Source organism: Cetorhinus maximus, chromosome 19 (assembly GCF_964194155.1).
Source record: "Cetorhinus maximus chromosome 19, sCetMax3.hap1.1, whole genome shotgun sequence".
Lineage (NCBI taxonomy): Eukaryota > Metazoa > Chordata > Chondrichthyes > Lamniformes > Cetorhinidae > Cetorhinus > Cetorhinus maximus.
In genome coordinates this window covers 53,372,564-53,395,771 of record NC_135897.1, presented here as the reverse complement: position 1 = coordinate 53,395,771, position 23,208 = coordinate 53,372,564, and the positions used below count along the sequence as shown (strand labels likewise).

Genomic DNA, 23,208 nt, shown 5'->3' with positions numbered 1-23,208 from the left:
ATCTATATCAATGATTCGTATGTGAGAACCAAATGTAATATTTACAAGTTTGCCAATGACACAAAATTAAGTGGGAATGTGAGTTCTGAGGAGGATGCAAAGAGGCTTCAAGGGGATTTAGGCAGGCTAAGTGAGTGGACAAGAACATGGCAGATGGAATATGGTGTGGAAAAATGTGAAAGTGTGGATAAACAGAAATACCTCTTAAATGGTGAGAGATTGGAAAGTGTTGATGCTCAAAGGGACCTGGACATCTTTGTTCATAAGTCACTAAAAGCTAACATGCATTGCAGCAAGCAATTAGGGAGGCAAAGATATGTTGGCCTTTATTACAAGAGGATTTGAGTACAGTAGTAAGGAAGTCTTGCTGCAATTGTATACGGCCTTGGTGAGACCTGGAGTATTGTGTACAGTTTTGGCCTCCTCACCTAAGGAAGGATATCCTTGCCATAGATGGAGTGCAACGAAGGTTCACCAGACTAATTCCTGGGATGGCAGGATTGTCCTATGAGGAGGGATTGAGGAGACTAGGCCTATATTTCCTAAAGTTTAGAAGAATGAGAGGTGATCAAAATTCTTACAGGGCTTGACAGGGTAGATACAGGGAGGAAAGTGTTCCCCTGGCAGGGTTATATAGAGCTAGAGGACACAGTCTCAGAATAAGTGGTAGAACTTTTAGGACTGAGATGAGAAGGAATTTCTTCACTCAGTGGATGGTCAATGTTTGGAAGAGAACTGTGGAGGCTCAGTCATTGAGTATATTCAAGACAGAAATCGATAGATTTCTAGATTTTAAAAATATCAAGGGATATGGGGATACTGTGGGGAAATGGTGTTGAGGTAGATGATCAGCCATGATCTAGTTGAATGGCAAAGCAAGCTTTAGGGGCCAAATGGCCTATTCCTGCTCCTATTTCCTATGTTCCTAAGCCACTCAGTTCAAGGGTAATTAGAGATGGGCAACAAATGCTGACCTTGCCAGTAATGCCCACATTCCATGAAAGAATAAAAAAAATGCATGTTGACTGATACACCTCAGCACTCATCACCCATTGCAAGGCTTCCTTCCTGTTGCTCACATGTTCAACCTCCGCTCAAAGTCATTTTTGCCTGCTGCTCCTTGGTTGCTAAACACCACAATATTATGAAAAGGTTTAATAGAGATGTTTCCACTTGTTGGGAGACTAAAATCACGGGACATAGATATAAGATAGTAATAAATCCAACAAAAAATTCAGAAGGAACTTCTTGAACCAGAGAATGGTTTGAATGTGGAACTTACTTTCACAAGTATTTGTGGCAAGTAGGATAGATGTATTTAAGGAAACACAAGAGGACAAATGGAATAGTAGGCCATCCTCATACAGCAAATGAAGAAGGATGACAGAAAGTACACTTGAAGCACAAATACCAGCATTGAGCTGTTGGGCTAAATGCTGTTTCCGTGTTACTTATTTTATGTAATCATCAGGTATATTGAAACTCTTTCGAGTTATCAACAGTCACAGATTGCAACTCTTTCAAGTACAATCACAGTTCTTGGTTTCCGGGAGTGGGACATGAACCCACAACCCTCTGATTCAAAGGCGAGGGTGCTATATTGAGGACTCTTGTCTTTCAAGCAGTAAAGAGGAAACTTCTGTATGGACACTGTTATGAGGTTAAGTGGGCATAATTGAAACCAATTATGTCAATTAAAAGCGTCTTTGGAGTTTAAGCCATAAACTCTCAGATCTATGTCACTGATTTCAAATCATTTCATGATATAAACCCAGAAATGACAGTGATATCGTACAGTCCATTTGTTCCAAAATAGCACATATAAGAATCCATTAATATTTATATATTACAAAGGGTAATATCCACGCGACAGCTCCTAAATCCTGTGACTAAGAATCACTGGTCAATGAAGAATTATTGGTCAATGATGCTCTTTTGTCTTCATCCCTTTAAAGCAGTTGGTGACAAATGTCAACTGCACAGTAAGAACTTGGGAGAATTAACACGCAATGGTCAGCCCTTGAGAGTCCCATGCTGAAAGACACCTAGGAGCCTCCTTTTCCCAAGTGTTGGTTCATCTAAGACAGATGCCAATGATGAAGACAAAGTCTTGGCCACAATATGTACCAACAAATTAAAAAAATATAAAGTTGCACTAGAAAAAAACTCATTCAAGCTCCTGGTGCAGAGAAGTGACTCTCAAAGGCTCCTCTGACTGAATGACATATAGAGGCCAACATTTGTTCATCTGACGACTGTTCCTAAAAAGGACGTGGGGGGAGGGGATGGTACTGATCGCAGAGTATTCATGCATACGATTTTACTCCCAATGTATCTAGTTATTTCATAAATGGGAACATGAAGTCGTGGTTGCTAACTCGGCACTGAAGGCGAAATTAAAAGGGCTTGAAAAAATGACGTTGTAGGTATATTCCTGCTTGTTCATTGAGCCATATAATTTTCAGCGCTTAAAGTTTAACATTTGAAAGGTTTTAGGAGATCAATGGGAATCTGCAATGGAAATGTCATATTCAGTGTTAATACTAGATTGACTTTGTGCATTTGACTAGCCGCCTTCATATTTTGCTGCATTAGTGAATTTCTTGACGTTTAAAGAAAGGTTAAATTACTGCTGTGGCTTTCTATAATGGTGTTTACTGTCTGGCTGCAATATAGATACACAAGAGACATAAGGGTGTAATAACCGGAAGGTTTTACATTATTGATCGTGGGTGGGTGTGATTGCTGGAGAAATTACCAAGTTTATGATAATATGCTGCAACTTTTAAATTATAACTGTCAATTATTTAATCTGGCAGCCTTATAAAAATAATTATTTTAATTGTCACTATAAAGCAACGTAATTTTTTTGAAAGTCTGGCGCTTTCACCTATAACAAACTAAGAAATGGCTGACTTCGAAAACGTATGAAAGAATCACAGTATAACAAATTGCTATGAATGTGCACCAAGTTATTTGGAAAACATATAATCACCGAGCAAAAAAAAAATCTACTAATGTACATATGCGTTACTCTGCAATTTACCGAGATTTTCAAAATGAGGAGCCATTTCAGCTCTCAAAAAAAGCCATTAATTGTTTCAAACTGGACTAACAAAAGCATGTTTTTCATAATTCTCATATAGGATCCTCAGCTCATGTAGAACGGCTTTAGCTCCTTTTACTTTCGACTGCAGATTTTTTTTTAAAACAAAGGGTTGTATTCTTGTGTGGCAAAATGTAATCATATGCTGAGACCTTCTAGAATGTTCTCTCAAAGTGCCAGCTCACACAGGCAGGAAATAAATAGCCAGTAAGTGTTCACGTCTGGCTGCTATTTGCACAGAGGAAGGCTTCTCCAGAAAATCTGCATTACCAGCTCTTCAAAGCAGTTTGGGTTATACCACTGGAAAGGGGCGCAGAAGGGAAACAGACAGATTATCACGTTAATCATTACCCAGTCGCCTTTTTTATAAAAAAAAATCAGACGTTACACGCGGAGCTTTTAATTGCCAGAAATGATGAGTGCGAAAAAAAAAGTGCCCTAATACGCGAGAAAACTGCATTTTTCCTGGTGCTAATGTGCACCATTTATTGTTAACTAGAACAATCAGCACATCTGCAGCTGGTAACATTGTTCCAAGAGGCTCTCCTTGTTTTATACGCGAACAAAAAGCCTCCTCAATAATCGCCTGCAGTGCAGCTGCTCCAGACAGAGAAACCACCCATGAAGATAATCCGCATTATCTAAAGTACCAGCAGAAGCCATTTTGGTCCATATATTGCGCGTCGAAATCTGCAGCTTCGCCTTTAGTCAATGTAATGAAATAAGATAGTTTGCTGAGGTTCGATATTTGGACGTTAACAATAAGGGGCACTGAAGGCTGCTGAGCGCCTTCACTGAGTTAAAGTGAGATTATATCAAAAGGTATAACAATGCAATGGTGTGAATTATGTTTTTTACGATGTATTGAAGGAATAATGAATGCCGTTATCTTGTGTGACGAGGGGTGTTTTAAAGCGATTTCTAACGAATAAAATTGGTTCAAACTTAAAACCCTTACGGCTGGTTAAGCAAGTTGCAATTTCCTCCACCCATCCATAACATGTCCTTATTTTTATGTTCTCCATTAATTCTCTTGGCCCTATAGCAACGCATTTAGTCTAACCGCGAGAAACAGCACCAGCAATAATTTATTCCTTACCTTGCCCCGTACACCTAACCAAGTCTCCTTTGTCTACTACAACCCTCTAAACAAAATTCAAACATCTGTTAAATAGAAACTTTATTTCTGAAGAGACTTTGTCGCCCACTGAACCCCTGCAATGTACTTCTCAGGACAATAATTACTTTAAACCCACCCCGCTACCACAACCACAACAAACACACACACACACACACACACACACAGCAATTGGAAAAAGAGATGGACAATCACAGCTCTTCTCCCATGTAGTGTCCCCACCACTTGAGAACAGTCAAAACAATCCATGCATGTATGTACAAATAATTAATATGACTATTAGTACAGTAGAGACATTTCAGCACTCCTTTAACACCACGGCCAGATTACGCCCTGCTTTGTTAGGGCTACATAACGAAACAAGGGGAGCATGTCACTCCTTTGCTCTGGGATGTTTCTAGCGCTAGCTAAAGCTGCAGGGTTTTTATAAAGACGCTAGTGTTGGAGATATGATGCTGCTCATGAAGAGGACTCTTCAGCACATGTTGGTTCAATCATTTGTCCTTCATTCCAGTTGGCAGCCTCTGTGCCACAACTGATAGCTGCGAAGTCAGTAGGTGGGCTACCATGGTAACGGATTGCAGGTTTGATGTCACGGATAGTCTCCATAGCAATGAGCCTGGATTTCATGTCACAGCATGAGGTCAATGTTTCCATGGAGATGTGTTGGGTGTGCGCTGATCCGACTCTTTATGCATTGTGTGCATTTTGCGCAGAGGAGGAGGGAGAAGGGCGCATAATTAATATTTATTTTGTAAAACCAGATGCCCTTTTTGTGTGAAATTAGCTTTTTAATGGAAGGAGAACTGAACTGCGCCATTCTTTGCCCTCTGTGTGGAAGAGCCCACATTTTAGAGAAGAAGTACAGGTTTGCTGAAGAAGAAAAGGTTCGCCAGACACAATCATCGCAGGCACGATGCCTGGCTTCCCAGCCCCAGACAAAGAAAATCCCCAAGCATTTCCTTTAGCGCAGCGCTGATCCTTCTCACATCTGTTTACTCTTCAAATAATACAGTTTACATCAAAACATTTTTTTAGGATTGAGGCTTTATCTATGTACATATTATGCACTGAAGCAGCGAGAACTCATCAGGAGCGGATGTTTGTGAGATTCTGAAAGTGCGTTGAAAGTTGGCTAGACCTATCTCCTCGCCATCTCCTTTTTTGATTCTAAATGTAATCTGTGGAATGTAGATAATTTAACCTCGCTGAAAACACCAGGAAAACAAAAAAGTACTGTTCTTCGTTTCGCTAATGGAAACTTCCAGTCTGTTTAAAATTGCCTGTATTTGCTGCCACCTGGTGTCTTAGACACTTGCATACATTGCAAGCATACCGACATTAGTTTAATTGCATTTTTGAAAGGGCGGGTTCCTGGGTTTCCACAAAGAATGAATTTACCAAAGGGCATTACAGTCAACTAATTAACTTTTGAAGTGTAGTCACTTTTTCCGAGGCAAAAACAGAAACTTGCACACAGCAACAAGATAATTGGAATCAGATCTTTTTTCAAACGTATTCATTCTCAGCATAGCTGGCAAGGCCAGAATTTATTCTCGTTCCTAATTCCTCATCATTGAGAAGGTGATGGTGAGACCTTTTTGAACAGTTGCAGTCCATGTGGTGTAGGTACACCACAATGATGCTGGGGAGGGAGTTCCAGATTTTTGTCCCAGGGACAATGAAGGAATGGCGATATAGTTTCAAGTCAGGTTAGTGTGTAGTTTGGAGGGGAACTTGCAGGTAGTAGCATTCCCATGAGCCTGCTGTCCTTGTCCTTCTGTCGACAGAACCTTCCAAACATGGGACCTCTACTGCTTAGGAGGACAGGATATTGATGGTGGGGGGTTCAACTATGGTAATGCCATTCAATGCTAAGAGGAGGTGGTTATGCTTATTGAAAATTTTCATTGCCTGGCACTTGTGCAGCATTTGTGCAGAGTGAATGTTATTAACCAGGCCTTAATGTAGCCCAATCTTGCATACAGGCACAGACTACTTAATTATCTGAAGAATTGCGAATAGAACTCAAAACTGAAATAATTAGCAAACATTTCCACTTCTGGCCCTAAGATGAAGGATGGTCAATGATGAAGTGGCTGAAAATGTTTGGGTCTAGGGCCCCAATGAACTCCTGCAGCAATACCCTGGAGCTGAGATGATTGGCTTCCAATAGCCATAACAATCTTTTGTGCTAAGTATGACTCCAGCCATACTCCTGCAATTTTTTCATCCTCAAATATTTATCCAATTCCCTTTTAAAAGTTATTACTAGTTTCCTTCCACCACCCTTTTAGGAAGTGCATTCCAGATCACAAACAACTTCATATGTGAATAAAAATTTCCTCATCTCGCCTCTGGTTCTTTTATCAATTATCGCAAATCTATATCCTTTGGTTACTCACCCTTGTGTCATTGAAAACAATCTTCCCTTATTTACTCTAATAAAATTGTTCATGATTTTGATCATCTCTATTAAAACTTCCCTTAAACTTTTATACTCTTAGGGGAGCAGTCCAGTTTCTCTAGTCTATCCGCATAACTGAAATCCAGCATCTCTGCTAACATTCCTTCGGACCCCCTCTAAGTTCTTGGAATCCTTCCTAAAGTGTGCTGCCATATTCCAGTTAGGACCTAACCAATGATTGATAAAAATTTAGCAACTTCAATGGGGACAGTTTTTCCAATGCTGGGAATTTGATGCGGGTCCTCCTGCCCAATTCTCCTGGCACCCCACCCCCCAACATTCATGCCTACTCCAGCAGACTCTATTAAAATTCATCCTATGTCTCTTTATAAGGCTTAATAAGCTATTTAACAGTCTTTTAACTCATCCTGCCACCTTAAAAGATTTGTGTAGTACCATAGGTTCTTGCTGCCCCTCCCCACTTTGAAATTGTAACAGCTAGTTTATGTCGCTTCTCATTCTTCCTACCAAAGTGCATCACATCACACTTCTCTGCACTAAATTGTATCTGCCATGCATCCGCCTGTTTCCCCAGTCTGTCTATGACCTCTTGAACTCTGTTACTATCCTGTTACATTCCACTTCCAAACGCACAGATTCCTTGATCTTTGCAAAGACTAGACTGATATTCAATTCCTCCCAAGTAAAATATATTCCAAAGAGGAAGAAAGAGGGTAAGAGGGGGAAAAAGCATCCATGGCTAAGCAAGGAAGTTAAAGGAAACATAAAGGCAAAAACTAAGGCATACCAAATTGCAAAGGTCAGTGGCAGGCTGGAAGATTGGGAAACTTTTAAAGATCAACAAAGGGTTACTAAAAAAAAATAAAAAGAGCAAAGGTAAATTATGAAAGAAAACTAGTGCAAAATGTAAAAACTGATAGCCAAAGCTTCTACAAGTATATAAAAGGAAAGAGAGTAGCTAAAGTGAATGTTGATCCCTTGGAGGATGAGACTGGGGAGTTATTACTGGGGAACACAGAAATGGCAGAGACGCTTAATCAATATTTTGCCTCAGTTTTCACGGTGGAGGACACTAGTACCACCCCAATAGTAACAGGTAATGCAGAGGGTATAGAGAAGGAGGAACTTAGAACAATCACCATCACTAGAGAAAAAGTACTGAGCAAACTATTGTGATTAAAGGGTGACAAGTCCCCAGGACCTGATGGCCTACATCCAAGGGTCTTAAAGGAAGTGGCAGCGGAGTTAGTGGATCCATTGGCTATAATATTCCAAAATTCCCTGGATCCTGGAAAGGTTCCAACGGATTGGAAAAATGCTAATCTAACATCCTTATTCAAAAAGGGGGGGAGGCAGAAAGTAGGAAACTATAGACCAGTTAGTTTAACGTCTGTGGTTGGGAAATTGTTGGAATCCATTATTAAGGAAGTAGTAATGGGGCATTTGGAAAGTCAAAATGCAATCCATCGGAGTCAGCATGATTTTATGAAGAGTAAATCGTGTTTGACTAATTTGCTAGAGTTCTTTGAAGATGTGACAAGCAAAGTGGATAATGGGGATCCTGTAGATGTAGTGTATCTGGACTTCCAGAAGGCCTTTGATAAGGTGCCGCACAAAAGACTAATACACAAGATAAGATCACACGGAGTTAGGGGTAATATATTAGCTTGAATAGAGGATTGGCTAACCAACAGAAAACAGAGTTGGTCTTTTTCTGGATGGCAAGCTGTAACTAGTGGGGTGCCACAAGGTTCAGTTCTTGGACCCCAACTATTTACAATCTATATTAATGACTTGGATTCAGGGATAGAAGGTACTCTAGCTAAATTTGCAGATGACACCAAAATAGGTGAGAAAGTAAGTTGCAATGAAGAAATAAGAAATTTACAAATGAATATGGACAGGTTAGGTGAATGGGCCAAAATTTGGCAGATGGAGTTTAATGTGGATAAGTGTGAGGTTATCCATTTTGATCAGAAGAATAAAAAGGCGACTTATTATTTAAATGGAGAGGAACTTCAGAATGCTTCAGTGCAGAGGGATCTAGGTGTCCTCGTGCATGAATTACTGAAAGCTAGTATGCAGGTACAGCAGGTAATAAGGAAGGTAGATGGAATTTTGGCATTTATTGCTAAAGGAATAGAGTATGAAAATAGGAAAGTGTTGTTGCAACTGTACAAGGCATTGGTGAGACCGCACCTGGAGTACTTTGCACAGTTTTGGTCCCCTTACTTGAGGAAGGATGTAGTTGCATTGGAGGCAGTTCACTAGATTGATTCCAGAGATGCGGGGCTTGTCTTATGAGGAGAGATTGAGCAGTTTAGGCCATACTCGCTAGAGTTTAGAAGGATGAGAGGAGATCGAATTGAGGTATGTAAAGGGGATAGACAAAGTAGACGTGGAACGGATGTTGCCCCTTGTGGGGCATTCTAGAATGAGAGGCCATAGTTTTAGGCTAGAGGTTGGTAGATTTAAATCAGAGATGAGGAGGAATTACCTTTCTCAATGGGTTGTGAGTCTGTGGAATTCATTACCTCAGAGTGCAGTGGATGTCGGGACGCTGAATAAATTTAAGGAGGAGATAGACAGATTTTGAATTAGTAACGGGTTGAAAGGTTATGGGGAGAGGGCGGGAAATTGGAATTGAGACCGAAATGAGATCAGCCATGATCATATTGAATGGCTCAAGAGGCTGAATTGCCTACTCCCTGCTCCTAGTCCTTAAGTTCTTAAACAAGACTTGCATATCGATAGTGATGCTGTGTCCATGTGCTCATTCGACATTGCTAGTCTGTTCATCAATTTACCATTCAAGGAAGCCACAGATATTTGCACCACATCACTATCTCATGGCGATCTAGACACATCGCCAATGCCTGAAGCTGTATTCATTGAACTTGTGAACTCAGCAACTCATGCAGTTGAGTTCAGTTTTAATGACATCATGAGCGGAAACGTCCCAGGTTTGCACTAAGTGTGTGTAGTAATTGTAAGCAAAGCTTTTCATACTGTTATGGGGATCATGTGACTGTATGGGTGAATTAACCCTAAGCGTGAGTATTCTTAAAGGTGGAGCTTTCTAGCCTTGGTCTCAGTACAAGTATGTAGCTTCATCAGGAGCTCTGTAAATAAAGTTTACTGTTTCTTACAAGAAACCTGTCTGGTACCCCAAGTTTATTACAATTGGCAACGAGGATAAATAGCTCTGATGCTGGACCTCACCTCGGGAATGTGAGTATTTTGATTTTTAAGGGAAGAAAGAAAAGTATACTCAACAGCAATGCCACTCTTTGGCAGAATTCACCTGTACGACTCATCCATCGAAAACTGGAGTCAGTACATAGAGTACCTAGGTTTCTACTTTGTGGCGAACAAAATAACAGTGGAGGAGAAACGGAAGGCAATTCTTCTAAGTGTCTGCAGCGGCGAGATGTATGACCTAATCTGTAGTCTGACGCCCCGCAATGCACCAAATTCCAGGTCCTTCAATGAGCTTGTAGACCTTGTGAAGGCACATTTTCAGCATAAACCATCAGTGATCATGCAAAGATTCAAGTTCAACTCTAGAATAAGGGCCCCTGGTCAGTTGTACATCTCAAAGTTAAACAGTTAAGGGAGCACTATGACTTCGGAGATACTCTAAACAACATGTTGCGAGATCGTTTGGTTTGCGACATACACAACGATGCCATTCAGCACCGTTTACCTGCAAAAGTTAACATAGACATGAAGCGCACCATGGAGATAGCAGTAGCAATGGAGGGGAAGTGATAGCGTAGTAGTATTGTCACTTGACGACGATGTGACAATGTGTGGCACCCTCTGTGAACTATATTTCAGGGCTCCACCAACTGGTTCATGCACCGGAACCTCATTTTCAACATCCCAATTGTTTGCTCCATCAAGTTGCGAGTTGCTGCATAAGCTTCGTTATACTTTTGCTCTGCTGCAGTCTGAGGCCGCTGCTCGGGTGTCATCAGCCTCGTCCTCTGCGGGTAGCCCTTGTTCCCTACGAGCCACCCCTGCAGCCCCTGTGGACCCTGGAAGATGTCAGGGATCTGTGACCGGCTGAGAATGCAGGAATCTTGGACACTCCCTGGAAACCGTGCGCAGACTTGCAGGATGCATTTGTGGCGGTTGCACACAGGGCAGTGGCGTAGTTGTATTGTTGCTGGGCTAGTATTCCAGGGACCCAGGGTAATGCTCTGGGGACCTGGGTTTGAATCCCACCATGGCAGATGGTGAAATTTGAATTCAATAAAAATCTGCAATTAAAAGTCTGATGATGACCATGAAACCATTGCCCATTGTCGTAAAAACCCATCTGGTTCACTCATGTCCTTTCGGGAAGGAAATCTGCCGTCCTTACCTACATGTAACTCCAGATCCACAGCAATGTGGTTGACTCTTAAATGCCATCTGAACAAGGGTAATAAATGCTGGCCTAATTAGTGACGCCCACAACCCATAAATGAATAAATAAAAACACCAGCTGCACATTCAGCGAATGGAAGTCCTTGTGGTTGACATAGTTGCCCATGTGTTGTGATGGAGATCTGAGCACCACCTGAGTGCACTCGATCACAAGCTGCAGCTGTGGGAAATCTGGGCAGATCCAATCGCTCTTGCATTCTGGTCACGGGCAAAATGCACAAAGTTGTGTGCTCTCGCAAAGATGGCATCTGTGACCTCGTGGATGCATTTGTGGGTAGAGGCTTAGTCATAGAGTCATAGAGGTCTACAGCACAGAAAAAGGCCCTTTGGCCCATTGAGTCTGCGCCGGTCAAACAAGTACCTAACTATTCTAATCCCATTTTCCAGCATTAGGCCCATAGCCTTGTATGCCATGACATCGCAAGTGCACATCCAAATACGTCTTAAATGTTATGAGGGTTTCTGCCTCTACCACCCTTTCAGGCAGTGAGTTCCAGATTCCCACCACCCTCTGGGTAAAAAAATTCTTCCTCACATCTCCTCTAAACCCCCTGCCCCTTACCTTAAATCTATGCTCCCTGTTTATTGATTCATCCATCAAGGGGAAACATTCCTTCCTGTCTACCCTATCTATGCTCCTCATAATTTTATACACCTCAAACATGTTGCCCCTCAATCTCCTCTGCTCCAGGGAAAATAATCCCAGTCTATTCAATCTCTCCTCATAACTAAAACTCTCCAGTCCAGGCAACATCCTGGTAAATCTCCTCTGCACCCTCTCTAGTGCAATCACATCCTTCCTATAATGTGGATTCCAGAACTGCACCCAATGCTCTACCTGAGGTCTAACCAGCGTTTTATACAGTTCCAGCATAACCTCCCTGCTCTTATATTCTATGCCTCGGCTAATAAAGGCAAGTATCCCTTATGCCTTCTTAGCCACCTTCTCTACCTGTCCCGCTATCTTAAGGGATCGGTGGACATGCACACCAAGGTCCCTCTGATCCTCGGTATTTCCCAGGGTCCTACCATTCATCGTGTATTCTCATGCCTTGTTTGTCCTGCCCAAGTGCATCACCTCACACTTATCTGGATTAAATTCCATTTGCCACTGATCAGCCCATCTGACCAGCCCATCTATATGCTCCTGTAATCCAAGGCTATCCTCCTCATTATTTACCACCCCACCAATTTTCGTGTCATCCACGAACTTACAGATCAACCCTCCTACATTCAAGTCTAAATCATTTATATATACCACAAACAGCAAGGGACCCAACACCGATCCCTGTGGAACCCCAATGGACACAGGCATCTAGTCACAAAACACCCCTTGACCATCACCCCCTGCTTCCTACCATTCAGCCAATTCTGGATTCAGTTTGCCAAATTACCTTGGATCCCATGGGCTCTTACCTTCGTTATCAGTCTCCCATGCGGAACCTTATCAAAAGCCTTGCTGAAGTCCAAGTAGACTATGTCAAATGCATTGCCCTCATCTACACACCTGGTCACCTCTTCGAAAAATTCAATCAAATTGGTCAGACATGACCTCCCCTGAACGAAACCATGCTGACTGTCCTTGATTAATCCCTGCCTCTCCAAGTGTAGATTAATTCTGTCCCTCAGAATTGCTTCCAATAGTTTCCCCACCACTGAGGTTAGACTGATTGGCCTGTAGTTCCCTGGTTCCCTGGCCCATCCTTGTCCTTCCTCCCTCCTTGAATAACAGTACCATATTGGCTGTCCTCCAGTCCTCTGGCACCTCTCCTGTGGCCAGAGAGGTATTGAAAATTATTGCCAGCGCCTCTGCTATCTCCTCCCTTGATTCACTCAACAGCCTGGGATACATTTCATCCGGGCCTGGAGATTTATCCACTTTTAAGCCTGCCAGACCACTTAGAACCTCCTCCCTTTCTATGCGAATTTCTTTAATTATATCACAGTCCTTCTGCCTGATTTTCATACCCATGACGTCCCTCTCACTTGTGAACACCAACACAAAGTATTCATTTAGAACCCTACCTACGTCTTCCGGCTCCACACATAAATTACCACTATGGTCCTTAATGGGCCCTATTCTTTCCCTAGTTATCCTCTTACTCTTAATGTACTTGTAAAATAACTTTGAATTTTCCTTTATTTTACCTGCCAATGTTTTTTCATACCCCCTTTTGCTCTCCTAATTTCCTTTTTAAGTTCCCCCCTACACATTCTATACTCCTCTAGGGCTTCCGCTGTTTTGAGCCCTCACTATCTGCCATAAGCCTCCCTTTCTCTCTTTATCCAATCCTGTATATCCCTCCACATCCAGGGTTCCCTGGATTTGTTGGTCCCACCCTTTGTCTTTACTGGAATAGTTTGAGCCTGTGCTCTCCCTATTTCCTTCTTGAATGAGTCCCACTGCTCTGACGCACATTTACCCAAAAGTAGCTGCTCCCAGTCCATTCAGGCCAAATCATACCTGATCTTATTAAAATTGGCCTTCCCCCAATTTAGAACTCTGATTTCTGGCCCACCCTTGATCTTTTCCATAACACGGAGTTATGATCACTATCTGCAGAATGCTGCCCCACTGATAACTCTACCACTTGCCCAGCTTCATTCCCTAAAATTAAGTCCAGGACTGCCCCCTCTCTTGTAGGACCTTCCAGGTACGGGCTTAAAAAGCTCTCCTGGATGTATTTTAAGAATTCCGCTCCCTCTAAACCTATCATATTATGACTAACCCAGTTAATGTTGGGGAAGTTGAAATCCCCCACTATTACTACCCTATTATTTTTACACTTCTCTGAAATTTGCCTATATAATCTGCTCTTCTATTTCTCTCTGACTGTTTGAGGAGCTATAGTACACTCCCAGCAATGTGATTGCTCCTTTTTTGTTTTTAAGTTCTACCCATATGGCTTCATTTGAAGAGTCTTCTAAGATGTCATCCCTCCTTACTGTTGTAATTGATTCCTTGATCAATATTGCGATACCCCCTCCTCTTTTACCTCCTTCACTGTCTCACCTGAAGACCCTATATCCTGGAATATTGAGCTGCCAATCCTGCCCCTCTCTCAACCATGTCTATGTGACAGCAATGACATCATACTTCCATGTGTTAATTTGTGCCCTCAACTCATCTGCCTTATTCATCAGACTCCTTGCATTAAAATAAATACCATCCAACCTTGCTAAACTCCCTTGTGCCTTAACTGGCCTATAATTTCTATGCCTTCCAGACTCATTTGCTCTCTCTTCTAATTTTGGCTGTGCATCTCCCCCTGCTGAACCTCCTCTCAGGATCCCTCAGGATTCCACCCCCATACCAAGTTAGTTTAAACCCTCCCCAACAGCAAACCTCCCCACAAGATTGTTGGTCCCATTCCGGTTCAGGTGCAATCTGTCCGCCTTGTACAGGTCCCACCACCCCCAGAAACGGTCCCAATATCCCAGAAATCTAAAGCCCTCCCTCCTGCACCATCTCCCCAGCCACGCATTCATCTGAACTAACCTCCTATTTCTATACTCACTAGCGCGTTGCGCCAGAAGTAATCCAGAGATTATTACCTTTGAGGTCCTGTTTTTTAATCTGCTTCCTAGCTCCCTAAATTCTGCTTGCAGGACCTCATCCCTCTTTCTATCTATCTTGTTGGTACCAATATGTCCCACGATCTCTGTCTGTTTGCCCTCCCCCTGCAGCCGTTCAGTGACATCCTTGACCCTGACACCAGGGAGGCTACATACCATTCTGGAGTCATGTCTACGGCCGCAGAAATACCTGTCTGTTCCCCTTACTATCGAGTTTCCTACCACTATTGCTCTTCCTCTCTTTTTCCTCCCCCACTGTGCAGCTGAGCCACTCACAGTGCCATGAGTGTGGCTGCATCCCCCAGATGAACCATTACTCTCACCATTTTCCAACACAGAAAAACAGTTCTCTAGCAAGATGCACCCTGTGAATTTCATGATTGCCTGCTTGACACCTTTTTTCTGATTGATGGTCACGTATTCCCTCTCTGTCTGCAATTCCATAAGATGTGGGGTGACCATGTCTAAAAACGTGCTATCCACGAAACTCTCAGCCTCGCGGATGCACCTCAGTGCCTTCAGCTGCCGGTCAAGCTCCAAAGCTCGGAGCTCATGTAGCTGCAGCTGGTGGCACTTCCTGCACACGTGGCCGGTCAGAGCGCAAGGAGCGTCTAGGACTTCCCACATGTTGCAGTCAGTACTTAACACGGGACTGAGCTATCCTACATGCCACTAGTTGTAAAGAAAACCATTACTTTAAGTTAAATACAGTAAAAACAACATTAAATTATTTATGTACTTTGAATATAAACTAAAACTCTTACCTTTCCTTAGCTTAATCTATTTTAAACAGGATAAAAACTGGAGAAAAAACTGGAGACAAACACTTATCCACTACTCACCAATCAGCTCTCACCTTTGTGCTGACGTCACTTTTTGAAGCTTCCCCACACTCGCGCTGGTTCTGATCTCTCCGCCGCTCTCTCACGCTGTCTTGTGATGTCACTCCTGTTATTTTCAACAAGAACTAACTGCAGGACACTCTTCCCAGATATCCCGCAGAGGTCACCTGTGGAGCCCTGAAAAGAGCCACTGGCATATAAATTGAGTGCAACGGTCACTTTCACAGCCACTGGCAGTGGATGCCCTCCATGCCCCCATGGCACCAAATCCTGCAGTAGCTGGCAGATGGGACCAACCGGTTCCCTACTCATGCACAGTCTTCGTCAATACTGGTTCTTGGTCATCTGCAGGAATGAAAGGCGGCGTTTATAGATCCTGGGTCCAGCTATTCGCCAACCAATGATGGCTTGCTGTGGCTCTTCAGCGGCGTGTGTGGGAGCCCCAGCCGCCCCTTCTTCCTGTGGGTGCTGCTCCTCCCTCTGTGCAGCCAGGCATCTCTGTTGCTCTCTTCTCCGTTGTCTACACTCTCTGTACGCCCCAAGTTCACCAGGCTCCATGTCCCTGATGTACTCCTCCTGCAGGATACAAGAGGGAGATGCATGGGTTAGCATGGATGTACTAAGAACCTCTCTTGGTTAAGTGTGAAGGCCCTTTAATGCGTCCCGGAGAGTGCTGGCCACCACTCAGATGGCCAGAGTTTAGTGCGATGCATGGCTGTTCGAAACCCCAACTATCTTCGTCCCACTCCACCTGACCGATTGGTGGCAGCCTTGCCCACTGGACTGTGTGCTGTGCTCTCAGCTCAGGCTCCTAACACACGCTGCAAGGTTGCACTGTTAGCCTGAACTATGGGGGAGACTGGTCCAAACCGGGATGGTGACATTGCAAGGGGATGTGAGCACCTCCACCAGTGACTTCTTAAAAATTCATTTACGGGATGTGGGCGTCGCTGGCTCTGCCAGCATTTATTGCCCATCCCTAATTGCCTTTGAGAAGGTGGTGGTGAGCTGCCTTCTTGAAACGCTGCAGTCCATGTGGTGCAGGTACACAGTGCTGTTAATAAGGGAGTTCCAGGATTTAGACCCAGTGACAATGAAGGGACAGTGATATATTTCCAAGTCAGGATGGTGAGTGACTTGGAGGAGAACTTCCAGACAGTCGTGTTACCATCTATCTGCTGCCCTTGTCCTTCTGCATGTTAGTAGTCGTGGGTTTGGAAGGTGCTGTTGAAAGAGCCTTGATGAATTCCTGCAGTGCATCTTGTAGATGGTACACACTGCTGCTACTGTGCATCGGTGGTGGAGGGAGTGAATGTTTGTGGATGTGGTGCCAATCAAGTAGGCTGCTTTGTCCTGGATAGTGTCAAGCTTCTTGAGTGTTGTGGGAGCGGCACTCATCCAGGTAAGTGGGGAGTATTCCATCAATCTCCTGACTTGTGCTTTGTAGACAGTGGACAGGCTTTGGGGAGTCAGGAGGTGGGTTACTCGTCTCAAGATTCCTAGCCTCTGACCTGCTCTTGTAGCCACAGTATTTATATGGCTCGTCCAGTTCAGTTTCTGGTCAATGGTAACTCCCAGAATGTTGATAGTGGGGGATTCAATGATGGTAATACCATTGAACGTCAAGGGGCGATGGTTGGATACTCTCTTGTTGGAGACGGTCATTGCCTGACACTTGTGTGGCGCGAATGTTATGTGCAACTTGTCTGCCCAAGTCTGGATATTGTTCAGTTTTTGCTGCATTTGGACGTGGACTGTTTCAGTATCTGAGGAGTCGCGAATGGTGCTGAACATCATTCAGTCATCAGCGAACATCCCATGCTTCTGACCTTATGATGGAAGGAAGGTCATTGATGAAGCAGCTGAAGATGATTGGGCCGAGGACACTACCCTGAGGAACTCCTGCAGTGATGCCCTGGAGCTGAGATGACCTCCAACAACCACAACCATCTTCCTTCGTGCTAGGTATGACTCCAACCAGCGGAGAGTTTTATCCCTGATTCTCATTGACTCCAGTTTTGCTAGGGCTCCTTGATGTGACACACGGTCAAATGTGGCGTTGATATCAAGGGCAGCCACTCTCACCTCACCTCGGGTGTTCAGCTCTTTTGTCCATGTTTGAACCAGAGCTGTAATGAGGTCAGGAGCTAAGTGGTCCTGGCAGAACCCAAACTGGGTGTCAGCAAGCAGGTTATTGCTAAGCAAGTGCCGTTTGATAGCACTGTTGATGACCCTTCCATTACTTTACTGATGTTGGAGAGTAAACTGATGGGACGGTAATTGGCCAGGTTGGACTCGTCCTGCTTTTTGTGTACAGGACATACCTGGGCAATTTTCCACATAGCCGGGTAGATGCCAGTGTTGTAGCTGTACTGGAACAGCTTGTGAGGTTACAGATTGTGGTTATATACAATTCTGCTGCTGTTGATGGCCCACAGTGTGGATGTCCAGTCCTGAGTTGCTAGATCTGTTTGAAATCTATCCCATTTACCACGGTAGTAGTGCCACACAACATGATGGAGGGTATCCTCAATGTGAAGGCAGGATTTCATCTCCACAATGGCTGTGCGGTGGTCACTCCTTTCAACACTGTCATGGACAGATGTATCTGCGGCAGGCAGGTTGGTGAGGATGAGGTCAAGCATGTTTTTCCCTCTTGTTGGTCCCCTTACCAACTGCTGCAGACTCAATCTAGCAGCTATGTCCTTTAGGACTAGGCCAGCTCGGTCAGTAGTGGTGCTACTGAGCCATTCTCGGTGATGGACATTGAAGTCATCTCTCTGGAGCACTTTGTGGTACTTCCATGCCTCTGCATTGCTTGAATGGGCAGATAAGCTAGAGGGCCGACTCCATGCATGTCAATGTAGTTGTGTCTGAATTGTCTTAGCTACAGGGGATTGGTCACTTTGTACAAGGTTTCCCTAATGCGTGGCTGCTTCCCTCCCCCCCGACCCCGCATGTGCTTGTGCACTACCTTCAACCACAGTGCTGCCCTTGCCCCCACCCCTCCAGTGCACCTCAATCTTGAAGTCTAACAGGCGACCCGGGCGAGCGCTGCGCAACAATACTGTGCATTCATCTCTGAGTTCCCCTCAAAGTGCAGTTTGCCAAGTGCATGCCTTCCATATGCTGTTGTGAAATACGCCGACATGGGCAGACGATCCGGCGGGGAGGGGGGATGATTCTGCTGGGCTGGTCTTATAATGATATGCAGATGTATTACAATGAGGTCTAATGGCGGGGAACGCAGCCCGCCATCCAGGGCTGAGCAGATGATTGCAAATTTGTTTCATGACATCGTGAAACTGATTTTTGGCCTTCTCACCATATTGTCCGCTCATGCCATCTAGCATGCCCGATGCCAGCGGGCACAGAAAATTCCACCCCATGTTTGCCCAAATAGATGCTTTTGCCATGGGATCCTCTCAAGGCCCAGCTCTTACTAACATCTTTGATGGGTTCCATGAGAAACCTGTCTTCGATGGAATAACACCTAACCTCCTTCTCCTTGCATATTTCCAATAAGTAGATGATATGTTTATTCTACTTGAATCTGCAGCTGCATGTAAGAGCTTCCATAAACACCTTAATGGGCCCCATCCTGCGCTCAAATTCACCTTTGAAATGCAGCAGCGAAATGAGCTGCCGCTCCTCAACCTTCCAGTTAAGAAACCTGCCAATGGGTTCTCTATTACTGTATACCATAAGCCTGCCTTCACTGGTCGATATACACATTGGGATTCCTAAAGCTCTACACTTGATAAGATTGGCCTTATTGGCAACCTTGTAAATATGGTCTGAGTCATTTGTTCCCCATGCAAGCTTGATGCTGAAATAGGGCACATCAAAGCCATCCTGTGGGATAATGGCTAGCCTGATCAGATAATTTCTCACTGTATATTTCACACACTCATGAATGGACCTAAGGTCACCATTTTTGGCCCTGAAAAGTGCCCAGTCTGCCTCAGATTACCCTGGAAGGGCAAGGTATCTTAAATATTTGAGCAACAGGGGAAGCTAGCCATTGCACACTGTTACTAATACAAGTGGCATTCACCGTTACCAGGGTGCTGCTGTCAAGCCAAAAAGACATTCTGTCTATCATACACATGAGTAATGTGGTATATGAATTTCAATGCCAGTGTGATGCCAGGTATTTAGACCGTACATCGCAGCAATTGGAGGATCGTATCAAACAACATGTTCCTTCAGCTGTTCGCAACAAGCAAAGAACTGACCATACACAACCAGCCCATGCTTGCAAAACTCAAAACATAGTGTCCGACATTAGATGTGATTCCACAATTAGACAACACTTGCAATACAATCCTGATTATGCTAAGAATTACATTCAAAGCTAATTTAAGATTATAAGTCAGGTTTGTAGTGTTGCTCACTTATGCTCGAAGCCACATATGTTCATACACAGGGCCCGGTCCTTTGCAGACAGAAAGAGCCTGTCTATGCATTACGCCTTTTCCAACTAAACAAAAGCTTGAGGGACCTCCATTCGCTGGTTCATTCCCCTTGACCAATCAGAGTCGACCTGCCTGGTTTGAATTTGAAACAAAAGCTTTGCAGTTAACCAATCAGCACTCTCTTCTCATGCAGTATAAATTATTGTTCCCTTTGCTGTTTTTTTTTATTTGCTCACAGGATGTGGGTGTCACTGGCTGGGGCAGCACTTATTGCCCTTGTTCAGAGGGTATTTAAGAGTCAACCATATTACTGTGGATCTAGAGTCACATGTAGGCCAGATTTCCTTCCCTAAGGACATTAGTGAACTAGAAGGGTTTTTACAACAATTGTTTCATGGTCACCATTAGGCTTTTAATTCCAAATTTTTATTGAATTCAAATTCCACCATCTGCCATGGTGGGATTCAAACCCAGGACCCCAGAGCATTATACTGGGCCTCTGTAATACTAGTCCGGTGACAATACCACTATGCCACCATTTCCCCCTACTGTTGGTTTATCTTAAAAGCAAAAAGTTGCGGATGCTGGAAATCCAAAACAAAAACAAAAATACCTGGAAAAACTCAGCAGGTCTGACAGCATCTGCGAAGAGTCCGTATGACTCTTCAACAGAACTAAGGAAAAATAGAAGAGAAGTGAAATATAAGCTGGTTTAAGGGGGGGTGGGACAAGTAGAACTGGATAGAGGGCCAGTGATGGGTGGAGATAACCAAATGATGTCACAGACAAAAGGACAAAGATGTGTTGAAGATGGTGATATTATCTAAGGAATGTGCTAATAGGTGACATTAAGAGTAGAAAGCAGGACGGGCAAGGTACAGATAGCCCTAGTGGGGGTGGGGTGGAGGGAAGGGATCGAAATAGGCTAAAAGGTAGAGATAAAACAATGGATGGAAATACATTTAAAAATAATGGAAATAGATGGGTAAAGAAAAATCTATATAAATTATTGGAAAAAAGGGGGATCGGAAAGGATGTGGGGATGGAGGAGAGAGTTCATGATCTAAAATTGTTGAACTCAATGTTCAGTCTGGAAGGCTGTAAAGTGCCTAGTCGGAAGTTGAGGTTCTGTTCCTCCAGTTTGCGTTGAGCTTCACTGGAACATTGCAGCAGGCCAAGGACGGACATGTGGGCATGAGAGCAGGGTGGAGTGTTGAAATGGCAAGCGACAGGGAGGTCTGGGTCATGCTTGCGGACAGACTGAAGGTGTTCTGCAAAGCGGTCACCCAGTCTGCGTTTGGTCTCTCCAATGTAGAGGAAACCGCATTGGGAGCAACGAATGCAGTAGACTAAATTGAGGGAAGTGCAAGTGAAATGCTGCTTCACTTGAAAGGAATGTTTGGGCCCTTGGACGGTGAGGAGAGGGGAAGTAAAGGGGCAGGTGTTGCACCTTCTGTGGTTGCATGGGAAGGTGCCGTGGGAGGGGGTTGAGGTGTAGGGGGTGATGGAGGAGTGGACCAGGGAGTCCTGGAGGGAACGATCCCTGCAAAATGCCGCCAGGGGGGGTGAAGGTAAGATGTGTTTGGTGGTGGCATCATGCTGGAGTTGGCGGAAATGGCGGAGGATGATCCTTTGAATGCGGAGGCTGGTGGGGTGATAAGTGAAGACAAGGGGGACCCTACCATGGCTCTGGGAGGGAGAGAAAGATGTGAGGGCGGATGCATGGGAGATGGGCCAGACACGGTTGAGGGCCCTGTCAACCACCGTGGGTGGCAAACCTCGGTTAAGGAAGAAGGAAGACATGTCAGAGGAACTGTTTTTGAAAGTGGCATCATCAGAACAGATGCGAACAGATGTTGGTTTATCTTGCCTGATCACTGCAAGACAAAAAGTTTCTCTTTGTTCAGCAATGAAACTAAACTATTTGTATTGCCTTATAAATGTTAGAAGATACAAAGCCCAGGTGATAATTGCTAATTTAGCTAGATTTACAGTTTATTGCTATTGCAATTGTTCCAGTTTTCTGAAAAAGTTAAATATACCTTGCTTTTATATTGTACAGGTATATGGCCTATGTTGGTGGCATCTACTTTTGATATACTGGTCTCATGCGGCAAACAGAAATCTGGATGTAAACTTGTAGAAATCTGTTAAGGCCAGGGTGAGGAAATCCTCCGTGGATCACCACCTTGACATGATGGGGAAGCTTATGTGCTCCAATGATCCCTTGAGCGATACCATCAAATTCTCCTTGTTCCTGTTGGCCACCTATGGTGGCAAGGTTGATGGGGGAGGTGCTAGACAAAGTGCGCTCCAAATAGATGTCAGTGGCAGAGCAGGTGAGGACTGCTGCGAAGGCAGAAGAAAGCTGTAGTGGGAAGATGGTTCCAGTCATCATGGCTTGATATACCACCAAAATCTGACCACCAACCCATCAAGATCACATGGACAATGGCAGTGCCCCTAGGTTCCCAAATTAAAAAAAGGTCACCCAGGCTTCTAACAGGGTCCAATTGCCAAGTCCTGTGGTGATGGAGAATTGGCAACAGGGACAGGGCTCTGAACCTGGGTGTACTTCGTGAAAAATATGCACACAGACAACAGATGCATGAAGGTCATTGGATACCTGTGTTGGGAACAGAGATGACTTTGGGTAGCAGCATCTGTGATTCAAAATCCCTTTCGCTCACAGGATAGTGTCTCTCTTCTTAAGGATGACAATACCATCTGTTAATGCTGGAAAGAACATTTTCCACAACCCCTCAACCGTGAATCCCCAGCGGCAGCTAATACTGTCCTGGCTATCTCCCACTGCCCTGTGGTAGGATCCATGGATGAACCAACATCAATATGAGAGCTGCAGCAAGCAATGAAATGGATGAAAAACAACAAAGCCTGCGGCCCTAATGGTATTCCAGCTGAGGTCTTCAAGGCTCCATACACACACCCTATGGATTTGCAAGGAAAAAGAACTACCTCCTCAACTTCAGGAATGAGACAATTATAACTATCTTCAAGGAGGGAGATAATCATCCTGTGGAAGCTATTGAGGTATTTCCCTCGTGTTCATTGCAGGGAAAATCCTAACACACATTCTCCTGAATCACCTACTTCCTGTGGCTGAGGAAATCATCCCAGAGACAGAGTGTGGCTTTAAACCTTCTAGAAGAACCTGGAAGAAGAAGAACAGGGTCTTAGTTGCCAGACAAATCCCAGAAAAATGTCACACCAACAACACCAGGAACTCTTCGATGCATTCATCGACC

The 23,208-nt window shown here is 44.1% G+C and overlaps 1 long non-coding RNA gene across 1 annotated transcript; it reads left to right on the top strand.

Annotated features, from left to right (window-relative positions):
* The first annotated feature begins 2,313 nt into the window (after nucleotides 1-2,313).
* Nucleotides 2,314-4,059, top strand: LOC144694196 (uncharacterized). The gene is made up of 2 exons (XR_013579672.1): nucleotides 2,314-2,422; nucleotides 3,606-4,059. It is a non-coding gene; the product is annotated as an uncharacterized LOC144694196 (long non-coding RNA).
* The last annotated feature ends 19,149 nt before the right edge of the window (nucleotides 4,060-23,208 follow it).